At 36.4% G+C, this 9,897-nt stretch overlaps 1 pseudogene; it reads right to left on the bottom strand.

Annotated features, from left to right (window-relative positions):
• Window positions 1-257: 257 nt before the first annotated feature.
• Window positions 258-1,409, bottom strand: LOC148697098 (uncharacterized; annotated as a pseudogene).
• Between the last annotated feature and the right edge of the window lie 8,488 nt (window positions 1,410-9,897).

The following is a 9,897-nucleotide window of genomic DNA, read 5'->3' as shown; positions in this document are numbered from 1 at the left end:
CAACTCACCAAGATATCTGCACAAATAAAAGGTATGCTACAAATTATTCAAAGTGTTCGTTGATCATGAATCTGTTATATATATAGATGCTTAATTAAGTACCTTTCTATTGGACACATCTATCGACAGTTCACTGGTCCGGCAAGCAATGCCTCATTTGGCAAGTGAATCATCACGTGAATCATACTAGTAAAGAAACCTGGGGGAAATATCTGTTTGAACTTGCATAAGACGTTCACAATGTGTCCTGCAATTGTTTAACATCCAACTTCTGCAAACAGCTTGCAGTTAACTACGAAAAAAATCTCGACAATAACACGATTGGTTTCACCACATCAAAAGGCAATAAGTGTCGAATACCAACCGGAAGAAGGCGTTAGAGTATCACATGACAGTCATGACTCTTCATGTTTGAAAATTTACACCCCTTCACGTTCACGCAGTGCGGGATATTGGAAACATATCCATCTGGAAACTTTACAGAAAAAATAAAGTTGAAAAACTCTTTCTTCCAATTCGGCTTAACTGTAAAAAGGGGATGGCCTTTCTTCAATGTACCACCAACTCTCTTCATCCACAAGGATAACCTAATGCCATTTGTTCCAAATCGAGGCGAGTTTTGATCGTGTCCTTCGTTTTTCCTTCAATGTCTAGAATTGTCCCGACCAAAGGATCAAACACATTTTTCTCAATATGCATAACATCGAGGTTGCGTCTCAATTTTAACTTTGACCAGTACGAGAGCTCAAATAACTTACTCTTGTGCATCCAGTTTAGATGTGTACTTGGTCTGGGCTTATTGACCCCTTTGCCGAAATGACCAAATTCCTAAAGGTTTAACTGATCCAAAATCTCATCTCCGGACCATTCTCTTGGTCTTGGTTGAGTCTCTTTTGTGCCATGGAAGGTTTTATCATTCTGACGCCACTCGTTGTCCCAAGGGAGCCATCTACAATGACCATGATAACAAACTTTTCTCGCAAGACGATGTTACGTTCTCCTTGCATATTGGACATGCCAAATAACCCTTAGTCATCCACCCAGAAACCATTGCATACATGGGAAAATCGATTACTGTTCACATCACTGCCGCTCGCATGGTGAACATCTGCTTAGTATACTTATCGTACGTACGAACACCATTTTTCTATAAATCTTTTAGCTTATCAACCAACGGCCGCAAATAAACATCAATTCAACATCATGTATTCTTTTTTCATGCACTTCCAAGGCGGCATATTATAAGGAAAAATGACGATCGGCCAAGTGTTGTGGATTTGATTTAAAACCCCGAACAGATTAAATCTGTCGGTGGCAAGTCCCAATCTAACGTTGCACGGGTCAGTTGCAAAAACATGGTATATCCAATCAAATTCTTTCCATGCCTCTCCATATGTAGGATGCCTCATAACATCATCATTTACCCGTCATTCTTTATGCCATCTCATGTTGGTTGCGGTATGCATCGACATGTACAATCGCTGCAACCTAGGCTTAATGGAAGATACTTTTTGTGGAATCTTGGTCTTTCTATTCTGTGATGTCATTTTAAACCTCAGCTCATTGAAGATAAGGCATTTATCCAATTGTTTGTTCTTCTTATAGAACAATATACAATTATTTACACACGTGTGAATTTTTTCATACCTCGCCCTTCAACACTTTTTGGACACTTTTATGACCTTCAAGTAAACAATTCTTCTTTGGAAGCATCCTCTTGATAACTCCCAAACAGTAATCAAAACACTTGTTTGACAAACGAAACTTGATCATGCCATGCATCAACTCCGCAATTGCAGTAAGCACCGAAAAGTTCTTGCAATCCGGATATAATTCTTGCTTGGCATTTTTCAATAGTTTTTTAATGCCTCACTGTCCATGGTTGGATGGCCGTCATCTCCCCCTTCATGGTTGGTGTTGCTCAAGGTGTATAGATAAACGTCATTTAGAATATTCATAACTTGTTCACTAGGATCGACATTAGATTCAACAGTTTCCACTCATGTCATGTAAGAAGACGAAGCTTGGTCTAATCGTTCTCCATGATGAGACCAAGTAGTATAGGCCTCCATCATCCCATTTCTTAATAAATGAAATTGAACATTTTCGCATATCTCCCACATTGAGTTGTTACACCTCCTACAGGTTGTGTCTAGTTGCGAATTCAATGAACTCATTTATTCCATCCAAGTACTCAACATCACATCTATTATGATTATGTATCCACTGTCTGTCCATTTTGTCTGCAATCCTAATAAAAGTATAAGAATTACAACAACTTCAACTATTGTCTTGTCACTTTATTCCTCTGGTAAAGGCCCTATCCCATTCAGGAATGCACAATTATGTGCTGTAATTTACGATTCCAATGGATTAAATTTCGCCGTGGGCAAATTTCGGCAGCATCTCCTTACAGTTTTTCAAGTGCACACCATAGATACATAATATCCACCATGTACTAGAAGAACATTAGGAAATGTTACCAAAATTTCCACTATCGAAACCTAATCCATGAACCGCAAACTACAACACATAACTATGCATTCCCAAATTGTCAAAAAAAATGGGACAATTCAAGAATTAATTGGACCGCAGTCATGCTTTCGCATCCCTGCACAAAATCCAACTAATTCTCAAACGGGAAACTAAGGTTTTCTTGAAAAAATAAGTGTACAAAGTTAAGTAGTATTAACTTCGTACAACACAAAACAATTTTGTAGGTGATATACAAAAATATGTGCATACAAATAAACTAAATCATAATAATTACTAAAACTAAATAAAATAGATAAAATTAATAAAAATTAATTTAGCGAAGAAAATAAAGTGATTTATGTACATTGTGACATCTCAAATGTAGTTAAAATTCTCTTAGACTTCATTTTCATTGTAATATAAAGTGATAGATGCACCCTTTATTTCACTTTACGCATCTATCTCTTAATTTAGTCCTTAGTTCTCCTTTATTTTGTTTAATCCAATAATAAATAAATAAAAATATATGGGGAAAATTATTTTTCCCTCACTTCATAGCTTCTGGTAAACTCTTATATGAGATACAGTAGCCATGCCTCTATCATCACCAATCAGAGTAAATAATGACAGTGAAAAAGTTGATTAGAAAAGACAGTAACAACTGAAAAGAAAGAACTAATAATTTAAGAGAAGGTCTTGCGAGAGATAGAGAGAGATATGGGGAATTTATGTCTTTAACATGTTGTGGCATGCCTTTGCAAAAGCCAAAAGGTCCAAGTTCTTTGTTTCATAAACAAATTCAAATCAAGTTGAAAAATTTACAATAGAAAATTTGGATGGTTTCCTTTCTCCACCAAAAACCAAAAATTTACATACTTGAACCTGGTCCCGTTTTACTTGCAGACAGTTTACTTTTCGACTAGATGAGGAGCATGTATAAATTTTTTCGTCTTAGTTGCTTTCATTCCCTAATATTCAATTTATAGGATTTGTGATTTTGCATGTCTTAGTTGATATGAACTTATGAAGTATATTTATGGTTGCATGCAGTTGCTAATTTGAAAACCATGTATAACTGGACACATATATGAACGTATACATAAATTAACAAATTGGAAATGGAAATATAAAAGATGAGTTAGTGATTATCTGTATCTCAACTCTCAATCATGAGGAAGTAGAACTCTGTGCTTTATGGTTGCATATTATTTTGAACGAGCTACTGCTCTATATTTGAGACTACTTTAGACCAGAGCACCAAATTATAATTATGCTCATGAATGGAAAAATGATGAATGTGTGTTTGACCTCTTTTATGACACCAAAACTGCAGAAGAATTACAGTACCAATAATCATCCAGTAAATGGTTTACCTTCAAACTTCGAATCTTTGCTGCCACTTAAAAGTAGCATTTGAAAAAAACTGCTTGTAATAATTAGCCACTAAATGGCATTCTCTCCACGTTGCCCTGAAAATGACATATACAAGACAAAAGCTGTAGGCAAATTCTACAAAGCAATTGTCAATCCAAAGAGACACAAACTTGTAAAGGTGTTATAGTTTAATTCAGTTTACATCATGTTTAAGAGCAAGGGAAGGATTTCATTCGAAAAAACAGAAAAAATTGATATCAATTCAAACCTGATCTGGGAAACAGGGCCAACATGGCATTCGAAAGCTACAACAAATTAAGAGCAAGGGAGGGATTGCATGATGAAAAGAGATGAAATATTTGTATGTTGAATTTATGAGCAAATGAGGGATTGGAGAAGGTTTTTAAGAGAAATGGGGAAGGGAAGTAGTTTCTACAACTGGGTTTGCAGTTTCTGCCTCCCAAACTGATTAAATGAAGCAGAAAAAATCGTTGACTTTGTGCGACGCCAGCCTTTGTCACGTAAAACTGTTTTGTGTGACGCATGTGCACCTACGTCACGCAAAGCTGTTTTGCGTGACGTAGGTGTACATGCGTTGTGCAAAGGTGGGAAAAAAATGGTAAAGCTTTCTTAGTTTGCCACCAAAATCTTGCACGACGAAGACTGGCTTCGCGCAAAGCTGTTTTGCGCAAGACAAGTGTACATATGTCGCTCAAAACGGTTTTGCACGACGCTAGCCTTCATCGCACAAAGGGTGTTTGCGCGACGTTTTGTGTTCTACATCGCATAAACATGTTTTGCGCGACGAAATTTGCTTCATCACGCAAACATGTTTTTCTACTAGTGCAAGTACCTAACCAATATTTTTTTTTTTTGAGTGATTGTGAAGCTAGAATGATCTATGAGCACAAGCACTCAAGAAAGACGATACTCGATGAGGGATATGGTTGTTGGGAATTTTTTTTGGGGGGAAAATAACTATAATATAAACATATTTGAGGTTCACATAAATGATCATTTTTCAGTAACGACGATAATTGGTCAAACATCGACGATGCAATGATGATGTAACGACAACACAACGATGATATATCGATGACGTAATAAACACCAATTATTTCAGTAACAAAATGTCAAAATATGTTTATTATGGCTAATTGCCCCTTTTTTTCCTTTATTAAATTTTAGATTTTGTTTCTTTATATTTTTAAGGCAAAAGTGAACTAAAAATGATAATAAAAAATAAAAATAAAAATAATTGGGCCTCAAAAGTTTATAGCTTAGTCGAACAATGCATCAAACATTTCACTATTTTTATATTACTTAGTCCATGACAAGCCAATACAGCTTAGTCCTGAAGTTAGTCTTGTTCGAGACAATATGTCGTAACAAACACAGTGCAAAAGTCCAAGTAACTATACACTTCAATGAAAAGTGTATAAGTTTTAAAGTTAGTCCAAGTAACCGCACAATATGTCGTAACAAACACAGCGTAAAAGTCCTGAAGTTAGTCTTGTTTGAGACAATATTCTTTGTTTTACTCTCTAGCTATCTTTGTGCTTCTGGAAACCCTAGGTCCTATCCTGTGCCGTCAACCACTTCTATGGTGGATATCCTATCTATTTCTTTTCCTTCCGACCTTTGGAAGGTGAAGCTACAGGGCAATTGAACTCTTCTAGTAAGAATTTCAAGTGGGTGCGGAGTACTCAAGACAAGGTACTTTCTGTTTCAGAGGATGCATCCTTATCCATTATACCTGTGCAAACTGAGCCGTCTTTCAAGGATAAGTTATTGGGTATTGAGAAGACAATGGATAACTATCCCAACTTGGGTACAGAGGATGACCATTTCAATATTGGGGATGGAGAATTTGAAGTCACTAATACTGAAATGAGTCTTGATATTAATTTTGTTGCTAAGGTGAAGGAATAGATGTACCAGTATTGGCATAATTCGGTTATCATTAAATTCGTAGGGAAATGCCATACCTATAATTTTGTGCTTGCTCGTTTAAAACAACAGTGGAACTTAAAGGGACCGATGCAATTTGTTGACATGGCGAATGATTTCTTTATTGTCCATTTCTTACTAGAGGAAGATCTCCTTTTTGTTTTAACTGGTGGCACGTGGATTATTGATGAGCAGTACCTAGCGATTCAGCAATGGACACCCAACTTTTGTGTAGCGGAAGAGGAGATTTCCCATCTCATTGTTTGGGTTCGTCTTTTGGGATTGCATATTGATTATTTGAATAAAGATATTGTGCATCATATTGGTAATATGATAGGTACCATTTATAAGGTGGATGCTCATATTGTTGGCTAGGCAAGGGGTAAGTATGCTAGAGTTTATGTAGAGTTTGATCTAAAGCAACCTTGAGGCCTTGCATCCTTATTGAAGGAAAGCCAATACATTTGCAATATGAGAATCTTGCATCTCTCTGTTTCAAATGTGGGAAAGTTGGGCATGTTCTAAGAACTTTGCCCTCGTGGGATTATAGATAAGGTCACCCTAATTGTGACAATCACATAAAAATGAGGCCCATAATGGGGCTATGAATACGAATAAAACAGTCGAATAGGTGGTGTTTACACATGCAGCTCCAAAGATTATTGAGAATGAAATTGGTCCATGGAATTTAGTTCCCGCTTGTAGGCGTGCACAAAAGCTCATTTTTAATAATGAATCTACTAGTGAGGCTAAATCACATGAGCTTTTTGGTTCTCATTTTGATGCTTTAAGGAAGAAAGATAAGGTAAATGCAAGGTTCTAAAAAATGCTAGGCGCTAGTCGGGCGGTGGGCTAGTGCCTAGTGCCTAGGCGGCCTAGGCGGATTTAGGTAATTTCTTGTATATCTTGTAAATAAGTGCATTTTGACAGTTACAAAATATTATACTTGTATGAAATCCATGGATAAGATAATAAAAGAATGATAAAATGCAAAAAGAGTACCCAACAAGTCCAAAATTTAAAAACACATCAAGCATATATGCCATATAACCATAGTAAGGAGTATTATAGGATGACACATGTACAACAAGCTCACAATTTAAAACCATATATTCAGTGGATTTAAGTAAATTTATTATATATCGTATAAATAAGTATTCGTTCATATCTAAAATATACATAATTTCATTTAGAATTATAAGATAATCAAATTTAAACATTGAATAATATGTTCTTTTTTTAAGCGAGAGCTTTTGCATTTTACGTACATAATAAAAATACATACGGTATGGTCTTAAAAAAAATAATAAAACATTGCAACAAAAAAATAAAAAAAAGAATGAAAAGTAATAACGGGGTTAAAATTGGAAAAAGAAAAGGGTATAAAAAATAGTAAAAAAAAATGATGGGGACCATTCAAAGAAAACGTGCAAGTTGCAATAGATGCTTTTCCTAGATAAAAGATGGTGGGACCATCTTAATTGAATCATGCAAACTAAATAATGATCCACATTTACAACCAGACAAAAGCAGAAATAATATTAAAAACAAAATAAATATGTTAGTCGTAATAAACAAATTGGCCTTATGCAGAAACCAAGATAAAAAACAAATAAACAAATTAAATACCACAAGAAACAAGGAGAAAAAATAGATAAACTAATTAACTAGCACAAGAATCAAGGAGAACGAAAATAAAGTAAACCATCATCTTCATCTTCCTCGCACTGAGTTGCATGGCGACTTTGCAACAATTTTTTCTAGATTCCGGAGTGCTCTACATATGCCAACCTAGCCTCTGCCCAATACTGCCCAGACCAGCATAACTCCGCCTAGTCCTGCCTAATCCCACCCATGCGTCCACCTAATATATTTTCGATTTTGTGCCCGATTAGAAGCTAATCGCAGCGGCAACCGAACGCCTAGCGCCTAGGCGGCCGCCCAGACCGATGCTTTTAGAACACTGGGTAAATGGAATTGAGAATAGTGCATATGCTGCTTAAAAAGCTTTGGCCATTGTTGATGATGTCATACGAAATCAGTCGCAATTTATTCAAGCAAAAGAATTTGCTATGGTTAATAGCAATCATCCTGGTGGTATTGATGGAAAGAAAAAGGTAGGGAGACCTAGAAAGGCTTCAAGAGAATAAAATAATAAATTATCTCAACCCCATCATTTGCCATTGGTTCAGGGACTGTCTCTGCCAAAGAAAGAGCAATCTAAGATTAAAAAAATAACAACCAAACTCTTACTCCAATTTTGCCTCATGTTTCTTCGATACTCTCATCTGATGCTTAGGGAGAACATATTGTGAATGGAGATCAGGATGGTGGTCAGGGAGTTATGACCATAACTAAGAACCCTCTCATTTTTGGACATCAACCACCTAGCATATCACTTCTAGTTGTTAAAGATGTACTGAATATGGTGAATAGTCAGGAATCTGACTAGTGTATTTCTCTGGTTCTTGAGAGTCCTATGAAGCTGAAGCAGGGTGCTAGTGTGCCACCAGATATATGTATGTCTGACGCGAATGCACTTGCCTGATTGTTGATTTTTCATAGAACCTCTACAATTCCAATTCTTTAGGTTTATGGATAAAATCAAAATATCTGTTTGGAATATTTATGGAGCTGCTAGAAGACGAGCTCATAATGTAATAAAAAGTTGTTTCCTTGCATCAAGTGGATATCTTAGTAATTTTGGAGCCTTGGAATTGTGAGGCAAAGGCTATGCAAATTTGTAAAAAAATTTGGATTTTCTCATTATGAGATTGTGGATATTATGGGTTTCTCTGGTGGCATATGTGTCCTGTGGAATGATTGGCATGTGTGTATGGAGCCGATTGCATTAATCAACCAATCCATTACAATGTGTGTTTCCCATATTTCTGGTCATAAATGATCATTTACTGCTGTATATACTAGTCCTTGTCAACAACACAAAGATAGCCTATGGTCTTTTCTTGACAGTGTAACTGTTAATAATCCTCTGCCATGGATGTTAGCATGGAATTTTAATGAGTAGCTTTGCAACAGTGAAAAAAAAATGAGGTACTAGTGGGTACAAATTAGGGGCTTTCGTTCTTGGGTTAATAATCATGGTACGGTGGACTTGGGATATTTGGGAATCAATTTACATGGTATTCAAAAGATCGATTTGGAAGAATTATTAAGGAACAACTTGATAAAGGAAATATGTAGCCAACCTTGGAGATGTTTGTTCTCTGACTGTTTTGTTAAACATCTTCCAAGAACGCTTTCAGATCACTGCCACTTCTCATTTGTTTGGGAAGTATCAATTGCCGGATCCGCATCTGAAGCCTTTCAGATTCGAGGCTATGTGGATGATACATGCTCAATTTCAAGGTTTTGTTAAGGAAAATTGGACCGTTCGCTCCAGGCACATTTGCTAGAAGATTCCAAATCTTACTTCTAAGTTATGGAGATGGAACTATGAGGTTTTTGTTGGAAATGTGCCCTAAAACCAATCATATGATGATACTTTATGGACATTTCACATGTTAAACTAATCTAGTTTAATGTAAAGGGCAAAGATTATTGTTTGAGCCGTCTCATATAAATGTTATATGCTTAAACGATAAGTCCAAGGAATATGTGATTGGAAGAATGCGATCTAAAGAAGTTAGATTCATGAGACCATTCTTTCGTTGACACATCCTAAAACGTTCCTGATCATAGGATTGTCAATTGGGCATTGACAGTCCGTTAAGATCAGTACGTGCTATGTCTTCTCTCAGGGAGAGTGACTAGTCTCGAGTCATTGGTGTGTGTGACATCAAGACAAGTACGTAGGTGCTCAATAGAGAATGAGTTCACTGAACACGATCAACGAAGAGTTCTCATATTCATGTCACATGAGAACTCATGGTTGGGATAATGCAAATTAGTCTTTTTACCTGAGGCATCACAGTTGTCTTGTGGTTAGGTCCTTAATCTTTGATTATGTCAAAGTCACTCCATCAGGAGGGTGTCCACGGCATCGTTGGGGTTAAGCCACTTAGCCATGGAGGCAAGTGAATGCGCAACAAGGGATCTCTAACCTTCAAACTGTTTGAGGGAGAATACTCTATGATA

Source organism: Pyrus communis, chromosome 5 (genome assembly GCF_041283825.1).
Source record: "Pyrus communis isolate YQ-2024b chromosome 5, ASM4128382v1, whole genome shotgun sequence".
Classification (NCBI taxonomy): domain Eukaryota; kingdom Viridiplantae; phylum Streptophyta; class Magnoliopsida; order Rosales; family Rosaceae; genus Pyrus; species Pyrus communis.
This window is presented reverse-complemented; position numbering and strand designations above follow the sequence as displayed.